General features: G+C 40.1%; 1 long non-coding RNA gene across 1 annotated transcript in view; it reads left to right on the top strand.

Moving 5' to 3' along the window:
* Positions 1-15,213, top strand: part of LOC144291597 (uncharacterized) — a 63,099-nt gene extending 47,886 nt beyond the window's left edge. Inside the window, exon 5 of the long non-coding RNA XR_013358938.1 lies at positions 15,197-15,213. This is a non-coding gene — a long non-coding RNA (uncharacterized LOC144291597). The remainder of the gene's footprint in view (positions 1-15,196) is intronic.
* The last annotated feature ends 454 nt before the right edge of the window (positions 15,214-15,667 follow it).

Genomic DNA, 15,667 nt, shown 5'->3' with positions numbered 1-15,667 from the left:
TTGAAAGAAGTGCTGTTGGAATAGTAACTCTTTCATTTCCTGCTGTCAACTGAGCTAAACTAAAAACTGGAGACCTCCCTCACAAACATACATGAAAAGGGACACGAAGCCCTTACGTGTACCACAACACACTGGCAAGTCTTTTGCAAAGGGCTTTACTACAAAAAGGAGATAAGAGAAGCAGTTGGAGGGCCTGTAGGTGACACAACTTGGCGTAACACACCCTAATTGAAGCACCCAGGATATCTGGAAACAGTCTAAACAAATTAACAGGGTGGAAAAGATAGGTCTTCCTGGAAAACAAAGACCAAGACTTAGAAAAATGCTCCAGTTCAAATAATGAAGATATTGCAAGGAAAGAGGAAGCACTAAGATTCCTCTCTTGGATTTTGGATTCAATATGAATTATCTAGGTATATACACGGTCATTCTCATCAATTCCTGGTGGATTAGAAATGTTTTAATTTCACCCTGGTGCTCCTAGTTGTTTCTTAAATGCTCCTGCTCATTCTTGGAGGAGATATAACCTGTATGCTGTAAGTATCAAATAGCACACATATTTTTCTTCACTCCCCACTTAAGGGTCACCACCTGTGTCCCGTTAACTGAAAACACTAGTTTTTGCTTCTGTATGATTCCAGCCCTGCAGATTTACTTGGGAGAGAATTTGCAAATTTAATTGTACTATTGAATGTATACCGCAAGGTCAATGACTTGAGGTGGACAAAATCTGGCACCACAGTCTTGGGAACATCTAGGAGGACAAAAAATATCAGTGCATTTTTAGTTGTGCTCCAGTATTTGTGAGTGTTTATATAGATACAGGGGAAACTGGAAGCTAATGCCTGGGTAATAAGCATAAAGGGAGTTACTACGAGGCCATCCTCTTTGGTGGATGAGGAAAAACCTTCAGCTCAGGCCAAGGTCCAAGGGCCTGGGTTCCATCTCCTCTTTGGGCACCTTGCTCAGTGAGGTTAGGTTTCTCCACATTCCCTTTCCCTTTCCTTGCACACACTCTCTCTTGCTGTCTCTCTCCCTCTCTCAAATAAATAAAAACTTTTAAAAAGGCATAAGCAACTTTATTTAACAGGAAATAATTAATGTAAAATAGAACTGATGTGCCCATCAAATCCAAAGATAGTTTCCTTTCTCTCATAGTGTTGTTGTGAAGCTGAGCTAAATGTTCCAACCTTCTCAACATCTTCCAAAGCCATTTCTACCTTTGTAGATCAACATATGCTGTCAGCTGTTTTGTACAATTTTGCACTTGATTTCAACCATTTTTGAGGGCTTTTTCAATGTTAGGCAATCGTTATCATCAGTTTTTATTTATTTATTTATTTATTTATTTATTTATTTATTTATTTATTTATTTTAATCTGTATTTATTTATGATTGTCACAGAGAGAGAGAGAGAGAGAGAGAGAGAGTGACAAAGACATAGGCAGAGGGAAAAGCAGGCTCCATGCACCAGGAGCCCGACGTGGGATTCGATCCCGGGTCTCCAGGATTGCGCCCTGGGCCAAAGACAGGCGCTAAACCACTGCACCACCCAGGGCTCCCTCATCTGTTCTATTTAGCCTATTACTTGATTGTATTTATTCACAAATCTGTTTTTATAAAAATCATCCATTATGGGAAGACATAAACACTGCATATATACCGTTTAAAAATAGCCATAATTATGAGAGCAGACTGGACAGGCTTCCACAGATTAATTTAAAAAGGCAGGGTGAAAGGTACAACATAGGGAATATGAGCAATGGAATGGTAACAATTCTCTGTGGGGTCACATGGTATCAATGCTCGGGGTGAGTGCAGTTTCAATAAACATAAGTGCCAATCATAGGTGGTACACTTCAAACTAATGTATCGTTGTGGGTCTTCTTCACCGAATTTAAATGCAGGAATAACTTAGTAACTAGAGTGGTTCCTTTGTTTAAGTATCTACCTTTGACTCGGGCCCTGAACCCAGGTTCCTGTTTGATTATGCCAAACACACACTATTAAATAACACAGAGCATTCTTTAATATAAGTGCTCAATGTCAATAACAGTAATATGCCTACATTGCTTCGTAATTTGTGATAAATGTTCCACACTGATACAGGTGTGAATAATTGTGAAAATTATATGCCAAAAGATAGAGTGATAAGGAAATTTTTATATTATATGCTACATTGTGAAGTCAGCCTAATTCTCATGTCAATAATAAGATCAAATTTATTAAAAAATAATAAGAATTTTATTTGCTGCAGATCAGAGACCCCACCCCAGAGCATCCAGGTCCCTGCAGACTGAGAGCTCTCTAGATAGTGTCGAAGCTGAATCCAGGGATCCAGAGCTTGCCAACACCACTGTGGTTGTTCCTCCTGGGACCTCACAGGGTAAAAAACCCCAACTGAGCCTCAGTGACCTCAGCGGATAAGCAGCTTAAACATCAGTCCCTGAGATCTGCACCAGGGAGGGGGCTGAGCAGCATCCAGAAGTGCTAACACCTGAAAATCAGCACAACAAGCCCTCCCCAGAAGACCAGCTAGACAGACAGGGGAAAAACAAATTATTGACCAAGCAGCACTGGAAAGTTCCAGGGGAAGTCAAGGGACCTACAGTATGCAGAATCAAAGGATACTCCACCTTGTTTTGGATTTTTTTTTTTTTTGCTTTTTGCTTTCTGTTTCCTTCCTCCCCTTTTTTCTTTCTTTTTTTTTCTCTTTTTATCCCTTTCTTTTTTCTTTTTTCTTTTTTCTTTTTTCTTTTTTCTTTTTTCTTTATATTTTCTTCTTTCTCTTCTCTCTTTTTCTCGTTTCCCCAGTACAACTGGTTTTTGGCCACTCTGCACTAAGCAAAATGACTAGATAGAAAACCTCACCTCAAAAGAAAGAATCAGAAAAGTCTTCTCTCCCAAAGAGTCACAAAATTTGGATTACAATTCAATGTCAGAAAGCCAATACAGAAGCACTATTATAAAGTTACTGTTGGCTCTTGAAAAAAAGCATAAAGAACTCAAGAGACTTCATGACTGCGGAATTTAGATCTAATTAGGCAGAAATTAAAAATCAATTGAATGAGATACAATCCAACCAAGAAGTCCTAACGACGAGGTGGAAGAATGAGTGAGTGACATAGAAGACAAGTTGATGGCAAAGAGGGAAACAGGTAAAAAGAGACAAACAATTAAAAGATCCTGAGAATAGATTAAGGGGATTAAGTGACAGCCTGAGAAAGAAAAAATCTACGTTTTTGGGGGGTTCCCGTGGGCGCCAAAGGGGACAGAGGTCCAGAATATGTATTTGAACATATCATAGATGAAAAATTTCCTAATCTGGGAAGGGAAACAGGCTTTCAGATCCAGGAAATACAGAGATCCCCCACTAAAATCAATAAAAACCTTTCAACACCTCGACATTTAATAGTTAAGCTTGCAAATTCCAAACATAAAGAGAAGGTCCTTAAAGTAGCAGGAGACAAGAAATCCATAACTTATATGGGGAGGAGTATTAGGTTAATAGAAGACCTCTCCACAGAGACCTGACAGGCCAGACTTGCAGGATATATTCAGGGTGTTTAATGAGAAGAACATGCAGCCAAGAATACTTTATCCAGCAAGGCTCTCATTAAGAATTTAATAAGAGATAAAGAGATTCCAAGACAGGCAAGAACTGAAAGAATATGTGACCTCCAAGCCAGCTCTGCAAGAAATTTTAAGGGCGACTCTTAAAATTCCCCTTTAAGAAGAAGTACAATGGAACAATCCACAAAAACAGGGACTGAATAGATATCATGATGACAGTAAACTCATGTTTCAATAGTAATTCTGAACGTGAATGGGCATAAAGACCCTATCAAAAGGTGCAGGGTTTCAGACTGGATAAAAAAGCAGGACCCATCTATTTGCTGTCTACAAGAGACTCATTTTAGACATAAGGACATCTACAGCCTGAAAATAAAAGGTTCGAGAAACATTTACCATTCAAATGGTCCCCAAAAGAAAGCTAGAGTAGCCATCCTTATATCAGATGACCTAAATTTACCCCGAAGACTGTACTGAGAGAAAAAGACAGACACTATATCACAATTAAAGGATCTATTAAAGAAGAGGACATAACAAACATCAATATATATGCACCGAATGTGGGAGCTGCCAAATATATCAATCAATTAAGAACCAAAATTAAGACATACTTAGATAATAATACACTTATACTTGGTGACTTCAATCTAGCACTTTCTACACTCGATAGGTCTTCTAAGCACAACCTCTCCAGAGAAATGAGAGCTTTCAATGATACACTGGACCAGATGGATTTCACAGATATCTACGAACTTTACATCCAAACTCAACTGAATACAAATTCTTCTCAAGTGCGCATGGAACTTTCTCCAGAATAGACCACATACTGGATAATAAATCAGGTCTGAACCGATACCCACAGATTGGGATTGTCCCCTGCATATTCCAAGACCATAATGCCTTGAAATTAGAACTAAATCACAAGAAGAAGTTTGGAAGGACCTCAAACACGTGGAGGTTAAGGACCATCCTGCTAAAAGAAGAAAGCGTCAACTAGGTAATTAAGTAAGAATTTAAAAGATTCATGGAAACTAATGAGAATGAAGATGCAACTGTTCAAAATCTTGGGATACAGAAAAAACAGTCCTGAGGGGGAAATACATAGCAATACAAGCATCCATCCAAAAACTGGAAAGAACACAAATACAAACGCTAGCCTTACACCTAAAGGAGCTAGAGAAAAACAGCAAATAGATGCTACACCCAGCAGAAGATAGTTAATAAAGATTTGAGCAGAACTCAACGAAATGGAGAGCAGAAAACTGTGGAACAGATCCACAAAACCAGGAGTTCGTTCTTTGAAAGATTAATAAGATAGATAAACCATTAGCCATCCTTATTAAAAGGAAGAGTGAAATTAGTAAAATCATGAATGAGAAAGGAGAGACCACTACCAACACCAAGGAAATACAAATGATTTTAAAAATATATTATGAACAGCTATATGCCAATAAATTTGGCCATCTAGAAGTAATGGATGCATTTCTGGAAAGCCACAAAATAGCAAAACTGGAACAGGAAAAATAGGAAACCTGAACTGGCCAATAACCAGGGAGGAAATTGAAGCAGTCATCAAAAACCTCCCAATGGGATCCCTGGGTGGCACAGTGGTTTAGTGCCTGCCTTTGGCCCGGGGCGCGATCCTGGAGGCCCGGGATCGAATCCCACGTCGGGCTCCCGGTGCATGGAGCCTGCTTCTCCCTCGGCCTATGTCTCTGCCTTTCTCTCTCTCTCTCTCTCTCTGTGACTATCATAAATAAATAAACATTAAAAAAAAAGATTTATTTAAAAAAAAAAAAAAACCTCCCAATACACAAAAGTTCAGGGCCAAATGGCTTCCCTGGGGAATTCTATCAAAAAATTAAGGAAGACATCATACCTATTCTACTAAAGCTGTTTGGAAAGATAGAAAGAGATGGAGTCCTTCCAAATTAATTCTATGAGGCCAGCATCACCTTAAATCTAAAACCAAAGACCACACCAAAAAGGAGAATTATAAACCAATATCCCTGATGAACATGGATACAAAAATTCTCAACAAGACACTAGCCAGTAGGATCCAACAGTACATTAAGAAAATTATTCACTATGAGCAAGTAGGATTTATTCCCAGGACACAAGGTGGTTCAACACTCATAAAACAAACAATGTGATTCCTCACATCAGCAAGAGAAAAACCAAGGACCATATGATATTCTCAATAGATTCAGAGAAAGCATTTGACAAAATACACTTCCATTCCTGATCAAAACTCTTCAGAGTGTAGGGATAGAGGGAACATTTCTCAACATCTTAAAGGCTATCTACGAAAAGCCCACAGCAAATGTCATTCTCAATGGGGAAGCACTGGAAGCCTTTCCCCTAAGATAAGGAAAAAGACAGGGATGTCCACTCTCAGCACTGCTATTCAATATAGTACTAGAAGTCCTAGTCTCAGCAATCAGACAACAAAAAGATATTAAAGGCATTCAAAATGGCAGAGAAGAAGTCAAACTCTCCCTATTTGCTGACGACATGATACTCTACATAGAAATCCCAAAAGACTCCACCCCAAGATTGCTGGAACACATACAGCAATTTTGCACTGTGGAAAGATATAAAATCAATGCCCAGAAGTCAGTGGCATTTCTACACACTAACAATGAGACTGAAGAAAGATAAATTAAGGAGTCAATTTCATTTACAATTGCACCCAAAAACATAAGATACCTAGAAATAATCTTAACCAAATAGGTAAAGGATCTATACCCTTAAACCAAAGAACACTTTTGAAAGAAATTGAGGAAGACACAAAGAGATGGTAAATATACGATGCTCATGGGTTGGCAGAATTAATATTGTGAAAATGTCAAAGTTACCCACGGCAGTTTACACGTTTAATGCAATACCTATCAAAATACAATGGACTTTCTTCAGAGAGTTAGAATAAATAATTTTAAGATTTGTGTGGAATCAGAAAAGACCCTGAATAGCCAGGGGATTTTTAGAAAAGAAACCAGAGCTGGGGGCATCACAATGCCAGATTTCAGGTTGTACTACAAAGCTCTGGTCATCAAGACAGTGTGGTACTGGCACAAAAAACAGATACATAGATCAATGGAACAGAATAGAGAATGCAGAAGTGGACCCTCAACTTTATGGTCAACTAATATTCAATAAAGGAGGAAAGACTATCCACTGGAAGAAAGACAGTCTCTTTAATCAATGGTGCTGGGAAACTTGGAAATCCACATGCAGACGAGGGAAACTAGACCACTCACTTGCACCATACACGAAGATAAACTCAAAATGGATGAAAGATCAAGATGTGAGTAAGATTCCATCAAAATCCGGAGAAGAACACAGGCAACACCGTTTTTGAACATGGCCACAGTAACTTCTTGCAAGATTCATCCATGAAGACAAGAGAAACAAAAGCAAAAATGAACTATTGGGACTTCATCAAGATAAGAAGCTTTTGCACAGCAAAGGATACAGTCAACAAAATTAGAATCCAACCTACAGAATGGGAGAAGATATTTGCAAATGACGTATCAGATAAAGGGCTAGTTTCCAAGATCTATAAAGAACTTATTCACCTCAACAGCAAAGAAACAAAGAATCCAATCATGAAATGGGCAAAGGACATGAAGAGACATCTCACAGAGGAAGACATCAACATGTCCATCAAGCACATGAGAAAGTGCTCCGCATCACTTACCATCAGGGAAATACAAATCAAAACCACAATGAGATACCACCTCACACCAGTGAGAATGGGGAAAATTAACAAGGCAGTAAACCACAAAAGTTGGAGAGGATGCAGAGAAAAGGGTACCCTCTTTCACTGTTGGTGGGTATGTGAACTGGTGCAGCCACTCTAGAAAATTGTGTGGAGGTTCCTCAAATCATTCAAAATAGATCTGCCCTATGACCCAGCAATTGCACTGCTGGGGATTTACCCCAAAGATACAGATGCAATGAAATGCTGGGACACCTGCAACTCGATGTTTATAGCAGCAATGTCCAAAATAGCCAAACTATGGAAGGAGCCTCAGTGTCCATCAAAAGATGAATGGATAAAGAAGATGTTTAAAAAAAAGAAGATGTTGTTTATGTATAGAATGTAATATTACTCAGCCATTATAAATGACAAGTACCCACCCCTTTTTTTGATGTGGATGGAACTGGAGGTAATTAGTCAATTTCAGGACAAACATTATATGATCTCATTCATTTGGGAATATAAATATAGTGAAAAAGTATAGAGGGGAAGAGAGGAGAAATGGGTAGGAAACATCAGAAAAGTAGACAGAACATGGAAGAGCCTTAACTCTTGGAAACGAACTAGGGGATTTTGAACAGGAGGAGGGCGGGGGGTGGGTGTGACTGGGTGGTGGGCACTGAGTTGGTCACTTGATGGGATGAGCACAGGGTTTTATTCTGTATGTTGGCAAATGAACATCAATAAAAATAAATTTATTCTTGCAAAAAAGAATTTTATTTGCTAATAGTAAACATGGACTAATATTTCCAAAAGTTAGCGTTTCAACCGCTACCATTTAATCAGACCAATTGAAAGTTCTCAATGCGTTTTACTATTTTGGGTATGAACTAATGACTGACCACTTAAATTCACATTTTTCACACATGAAACAGAATATGGGTTAGTGTGTTTGTTTTTAGCATGGCACACTGAGCAAAATTTAATATTTTTTTGGAGAGAGAGAGAGAGAGAGAGAGCAAAAGAGAATGTGTAAGATGGAGATGGACAGAAGGAAAGAAGAGACAATACCAAGCAGATTCCATGCTAAATATGGGCGAATCTGAGGACCTTGTGGTAATGACCAGAGTTGGAACAAGGAGCCAGAAACTTACCTGACAGAAATATTCAGTTACCCCCTAGATCAATATTTCCTGAGTGAATTTAATGAATGAATTTTCGTGTCACTTTCCATTGACTCCTTTGATGGGTGAATTCACACTTTCTGCAAATGTGAAATATTGTCACCCACTTTTCAGTCCAGGTGTTCCCAGTTGTTTTCATAAATAGTTTTTATTTTGGGTTTTTAACTGTAGATCCTGGGAAATGGATGACCATAGAAAGAGCTGTTGACATCTTGCTGTTAGAAGACCATCAAAAATAAGTGCTAACATTATCACGTCAAGTTCAAACTTTTGATTCCATTCCACATCACTTTGAGGCAGAGTGTGCTCAAGAAAGGTGATATTCTTAAAGTAGCAGTTGTGTATTCTTAATCTAGGCAGCAGAGAAAATAAACTGAAAAAGTCACAATGAAAAACAACTTGGAGTCCCCCATCCGATATTTAAAGACACCTTTCATATAGTCTAGCAATATGTTTTGGCAAATAGGTTACAAAATGTTGAAATCTGAATTTCACAGATATCTGTGCATGATCTACATCCACATTCAGAACACCCAAACAATAAGAAAGGACTTCACGTCATTGAGAAGGATAAAAAAAGTAGTCTATCTGTACAATGAAATATTATCCCACATTAAGAGGAAGCACATCTCAATAATTATGATGACATTCATGCCTATGGAGGAGTTTATGTTAAGAGAAATTAGCAGGCAGTGTAACATAAATAATGCATGATGGCACTTATATGGGGAACCTTGAATAGTCAATACACAACATCAGAGAATAGAGTAGGTGCTAGAAGGAGGAACAAAAGGGAAATGTTGCAAGTAGTGTTCCAGCTTCAATGATATGAATTCAGTATGTTCTGGAATTCTATCTGCAATCAAGGGCCTGTGATAAACAACACTGTAGTATATACTTGAAAATCATGAAGAGGGATCCCTGGGTTGTGCAGCGGTTTAGCGCCTGCGTTTGGCCCAGAGCGCAATCCTGGAGACCCAGGATCAAATCCCACGTCGGCATCCTGGTGCATGGAACCTGCTTCTCCTTCTGCCTGTCTCTGCCTCTCTCTCTCTCTCTCTCTCTCTCTCTGTGTGTGTGTGTGTGTGAGTATCATAAATAAATAAAAACTAAAAAAAAAAGAAAAGAAAATCATGAAGAGATAAGATGATATCAAATCACTTAATGTCAAAAAAGGATGAGAAAATCATTAGTAGCAGTGTGTGTGGAGACATACCTTTCTTTAGGTGAGAAAATATACAAACACAGAACAACAGTCATTGAGAGCTGAAAGCATGGTGTTAACGACTTGCCAAGAGTTACAATATGATGAGGAAGGGGTCCAGGACACGACTGGAGTTGGATACCTGTGGAGAGAGGTCCCTGAATACCGGAGACCTTCCAAGGGTCGCAGAGATCATGCTCTGAAACCCTGAACCAAGGGCCGCCTCAGTCTCTCTCTCAAATCCTCTTGCTCTTTGTTCCCTGTTGAAGACATTTCATAATCTGGAGGGCTGCCTGGGCCAAGAGTAAGGTTCACATCCTAACTCAGACATCCACCTCCTGGTTTCAATACCTGACCCAAAACACAAAGGAGTTGCCCCCAAATCAAAATCTGTAATGGCAACTGTACCCCAACTGTGGTCATCCTCCCCCAGCATTCATACTGCCAGCCATCTCACATGAAGCCTTCTTGATTACCGGTGGACCATACTCAATTACAAGTGAACACTTGGCAGCCCTTGGTTCAGGGGTGCACAGCATGATATCTGGGACTCTTGGAATATCTCAGGTGTTCAGGGACCTCTCCCCACAGGGATCCAACACAGACCCTGTTCCAGAACCCATCGTCATTATATTGTAACTCTTGACATGTCATCAACACTATGCCTTAGCTCTCAAAGATGCTGTTGTTCTGTATTTCTATATTGTCTCTCCTAAATAAAGGTATGTCCCCACACAGGGTCTGCTAGCAATTCTCTTGTTGTTCTTTGACAATAGTGCATTTGATATCATATAACCTCTTCCTGACTTTCAAGTGAATAATACAGTGTTGTTTATCATAGCTTGTTGGTTGCAGATAGAAATCCAGAACACAATGAATTTGTATCACTGAAGCTTTGTACTCTATCTGCAACATTTCCCTCTTTGTCACTCCTTCTGGCTCCTACTCTATTCTCTGATGCTGTGTACTGACTATTCTAGGTTCCCCCTATAAGTGTTGTCATGCAGCATTTGTCATACACTGCCTGGCATATTTCTCTTAACATAATGGCCTCCCAGATCATCCATGACATCACAATTACTGAGATTTCTTTTCATTGTAGAGATTCACTAATTTTTTTATCCTTTTGTTCATCGATGCACAGGAAGTCATTTTTTCTTGCGTTTTGTAAATGGTGTTGCAGAACATGTGTAGATATCTCTGTGAAATTCAGATTTTAATTCTTTGTGACCTATTTGCCCAAACTCAGATTGCTAGATTATATGACAGATCTTTTTAGATATTGAGGAGGAGGTACTTCGTGTTGTTTTCATTGTGACTTTATTAGCATATATTCTTGGTTGGCTACTTAAGGCTACTGCTACCCCAAGGTCTTTGTACAGACCATTCTGAGTCAGGTGGCTCTGCAAGGGAATGAAGTGTAATGGGATCAAAAGTTTGAACTCTCATAATGTTATCAATCATTTTGGATTGTCTTCTAACATAAAGATGTCAACAGCTCTTCCTATGCTCATCCATTTCCCAGGATGTAAAATTAAAAACCCAAAACAAATAGTTTCACAAACAATTTATGAAATAAACTGTGTACAACTGGACTGAAAAGTGGGCTAAAAATTTTACAGTTGCAGAAACAAAAATTCACAATGGAAGGTACGATAAAAATTCTTTCATTAAAGTGACTCAAGAACTATTGTTCTAGGGGCTGCTGGGTGTTTCTGTCAGCTAAGTTTCTGCCTCCTGGTTTCAGTTCTGGTCATGACCTCAAGATCATCAGATTCACCCATTTTCAACAGGGAGCCTGCTTAGTATTCTCTCTTCCTTTCCCTCTGCACCTCTGCTCCTTAGACTTTCTTTTTTGCTCTCTGAAAAAAATCAGTATTCAATTTTGCTCAGGGTGTAATGCTAATGAGAAATATCCTAAGATATATATATTAAGTGATATTCTTTATGTTTCATGTGTGAAATCTTAATTTAAATGGTCAGTCAGGGATCCCTGGGTGGCGCAGCGGTTTAGCACCTGCCTTTGGCCCAGGGCGCGATCCTGGAGACCCGGGATCGAATCCCACGTCAGGCTCCCGGTGCATGGAGCCTGCTTCTCCTTCTGCCTGTGTCTCTGCCTCTCTCTCTCTCTGTGACTATCATATCATAAATATGTCACAATGCAGCATATAATATAAAAATTTCACTACTATGCTATCCTTTGGCATATAATTTCCACAATTATGGACAAATATACATCAGTATGGAACATTTATCACAAAGAACGACCCAGTGTAGACATATTACTATCACTGACATCAATCATTTATATTAAGGACTGCATTAGTGTGTGTCTTGACATATGCATATTATGTATCTCAGGACCCTGGGATCATGACCCAAGCCAAATGGGGATACTCAACCAAAGGAACCACCCTGGTGACCATGCTGTTACTGCTTTTACATTCGGGTGAAGATGACCACCAAGGGTACATTGGTTTAAGGTGTACCACATATGATTGACAATTATGTTTATTGAAACTGCGCTCACCCCAAGCATAGATACCATGTATTTCCATAAGGAACTATTACCATTCCATTGGTCAGATGGACTTGAGTGTGTACCTTCCTGTCTGGTGTTGCCAGGGTCTCATGTAGTGCCTGAATCATGATAGGAGCCCAGAGTCCAATGGAAATGAACAGTCATGTCAAGGCAGCAAATTCCACTGCAGAATCCCCAGGACAGAGTCACAGTTTCCTCGTTTTGGGATCATAGACCTATGCTATCCAAGGAGGTAGCCAATAGCCAGACATGCCTGCATATGTTGAAGTAACAAACTCAGTGAAGTTACACATTCTGTCCTTCATCATACAACCGCATTTCCAGGCCAAGTAGAGTATTTTTAAAGGACAGATCATTTCCATCATCATGGATGGCTCTCCTGGGCAGTTGCTCTGAGTCAGGCACAGTGGCTGCACATGGACCCCATCGATCCCAGTGTGTGTCCATCAGCAATCACAGGGGGTCTCAGGTAGAACTGTGTTCAAGTGACAGCTATCGTGATCTTGTGCATATAGGGGAAATGCCCGGTAAGTGGGATCCTTTCTATCAAGGAAGGTTTGTAACTGTGGCCAATGTCTTTTTGAAGGGTTCTAACTCCCAAGAGCCCAGGGAAGGTCTGAGTCTCTGGAGGAAGAGCAGGTGTTGACTGGTGCTTCCAAAGTGACCTCAGCTGGAATAGCAGGAAACAGCACCCCACTCTCTAATCTCCTCATCCTCATGCTTATGTCTCTAAAGATTGGGCAGTGCAGAATATTGAGAATGCAATTACTGAAGATGAACAACCCTTAGGTAGGGAACTATAATAAGGTGGGAATCAACTGGGGAGTGGCCCTGGGAGCAGTTGAAATATACCTGCTATTTGTAGTTTGAGGTTGGGCGGGATGATATCAAAAAAAGATTAACTACTGGAATGCAATTGCTTTCTTTCATTTTCTTGTATTTAAATTATTTATTTATTCATTCATTTATTTATTCATTCATTCATTCATTAATTGAAGAGAGAGAGAAGGGCAGAGGGAGAGGGATATTCAGATCCCGCACTGAACAGGGAGCCTGACACATGCCTACTGCTAGGATCCTGGGATAAAGATCCAAGCTAAAGCCAGACACAACCTACTGAGGCACGAAATTGCTCTTCTGTGGCCTATTCTATCATAAATATAGCGTTCTTTGGATAAAATAGTAAGAAACAACATAAATAGTGAGAAACACTCTGTGCTGGTTTTGGGTTGTGCAGTTTGTCATATTCTTCTTTTATTTTTATTTAACTATCATTCCTGAAGACCATTTCCTTTTCCTTTGTCACTGGCAAGCATCATAGCCCTTCTTTTGTTTAGTTAGAATCTCTTGAGAATAGAGCAGGAGAGGTTTTTCTTTCAAGTTATTGCATGTGGTCTTTCATGGAGCCAATCTCTTGAGATCTGCCATGCATAAAACTTACAGAAAGAGTGCATCTGTTGGATTCAGGTGCTGGCACAGCTGGGGACACACTTCCTTTGCCCCTGTGTGTCACACAGTAGTAATGCTGGGCTACCCTCAGTTCTGTCTGGGCCTGTAAGGGCACTATAGGAATGGGCATCACAGAAATGGTAACTTGAAGCACATGCCTCTGGTTTCAATAGAAGTGAGGTGGGAGGGATGGCCAGAAGACAACTTCTGCCACATCTCCTTTCACAATTCTCAGTCCTGGGACAAGAATAAAATCTGCAGTTGCCTCCCTAAGAGAGAGGCTCAAGTGCAGCCACCCAATACCATCGCTAGGTACAGGGAATCTAGAGGAATATGTGAAAGTTGTTGGGTTGGTGGTACACATTTGCGCTTAAGGTACTGCAGAGCTAGTCTCCTGGTCTGACCAGGCCAAGGACACAGGCTCTAAGCAGGGTGGCCAGTGTTTCTGCTCATGTCTGATATCACTATTACAAGCACACAGTGCTGGGCCTGCTCGCCAGCCAGGGTCCTGACCCAGCCTAAGACTTCCCCCCTCATGCCTGCCTGCAGCCCATGGCCCAGCCCTTCCAGGATTCAGGGCAAATGCTGGCCTGAGCTAGTATTGATTAGGCCTTACCCACTTTAGAAAACCCATCATCTCATTTTTACACTAAAGGAAATTTGGCAAGATACTTTACGTCTAGCATAGCATTCATCTCCTCTATGTACTACAGTATGTATGGGCTGTTCAAAAGATTCAGTGTGTCCCAATTTAGGAGTCTCTCATGGTTTGTCTCACTCTCTAATTTTTCCCAGTCAATTCTTCTCCTTTCCCTCATAATCCCTTTCACTATTTCTTGTATTCCAGGAGAAGGGTATTTGATGGGATGAGCCCTGGGTGTTACAGTATATGTTGGCAAATTGAATTTACATACAACTAAATAAAGATTTTAAAAATGAATGAAGTTTAAGTTTGTCTCAAGTACCTAAGATCACTGAAAGCACAAGGGAGTCACATGATAATCCCAGTGGGATGTCACTCTCATGGTCACATACAATTCCAGCCACTGGGCCCCCACCCCATTGCAACTACTCTGGCGTTGCCTGGATTGGCTTTTGATCAACTTGTTAAGGTGGTTCACATAAAAAGCTGATCATTACTCCACCATTCCCACATCGTAAAATAAAATGGTTGTTGGAAGTGAAGGAGAAGGGAAATGAGCAATTGATTAAGAGGAAGAAGACGGAGTGAAACATGAGTGATCAGAAAAAGGGACCCAAACATGGGAACAGAAAGTCATAGGTAATTTGGGGGCCTCTTGGAGGAATTGGATGAGACACCTTGTTTCCTGGTTCCAGATATAGAATTTGAGACCGGGGAAGGCACAGATACTCTGGAGGCCATTCACCACATAGAATTGAAGAGATCGTGGTTAAAGGGGTGTGAAGGTGAGCGGACTAGAGCAGAGGGCAAAATTAAGTTCCCAGTTTGAAGACATAGGTCCTAGGAGCTGTGACTCATATCCTCCTGTCCCCTAAACTGTTCCCTATTCTTTCCCCAGGCCAACACATTCCTGTTTTTATGCTGCTGCACAAGTAAGGTTATTTTGGTGACTGTGAAGACTCAGATCCTTAAATCAACATTGTATGTAATTTATTTCCTCTCATGATTTTCACACTATATTGTTTAATAATTACTTATTATATTTTGAGAGAGAGACTCTGTGGGTTGAGGGGTGAAAAGTGAGAGAGAATTCCATGTAGATTGCCTACAAATCCTACTATTGAACTCAAACCAGCACTCTGAGACAAGGACCTGAGCCAAAATCTTGAATAGGATACTTACATACTGGGTCACCAAGCACCACTATTCTCTCTCTTAATGCCATGCTCCTTTGTAGGACCGTCATCCTGCAGCATTTGCTTTCATCCAGGCACTTGTCACTTTGAGATGTTTATTTTTTTAAGATATTTAATTTTTTTATTTATTTATGATAGTCACACACACACACAGAGAGAGAGAGAGAGAGAGA

Source organism: Canis aureus, chromosome 20 (genome assembly GCF_053574225.1).
Source record: "Canis aureus isolate CA01 chromosome 20, VMU_Caureus_v.1.0, whole genome shotgun sequence".
Classification (NCBI taxonomy): domain Eukaryota; kingdom Metazoa; phylum Chordata; class Mammalia; order Carnivora; family Canidae; genus Canis; species Canis aureus.
Note: the sequence above shows the minus strand (reverse complement) of the source record. Positions and strands in the feature narration are given on the sequence as shown.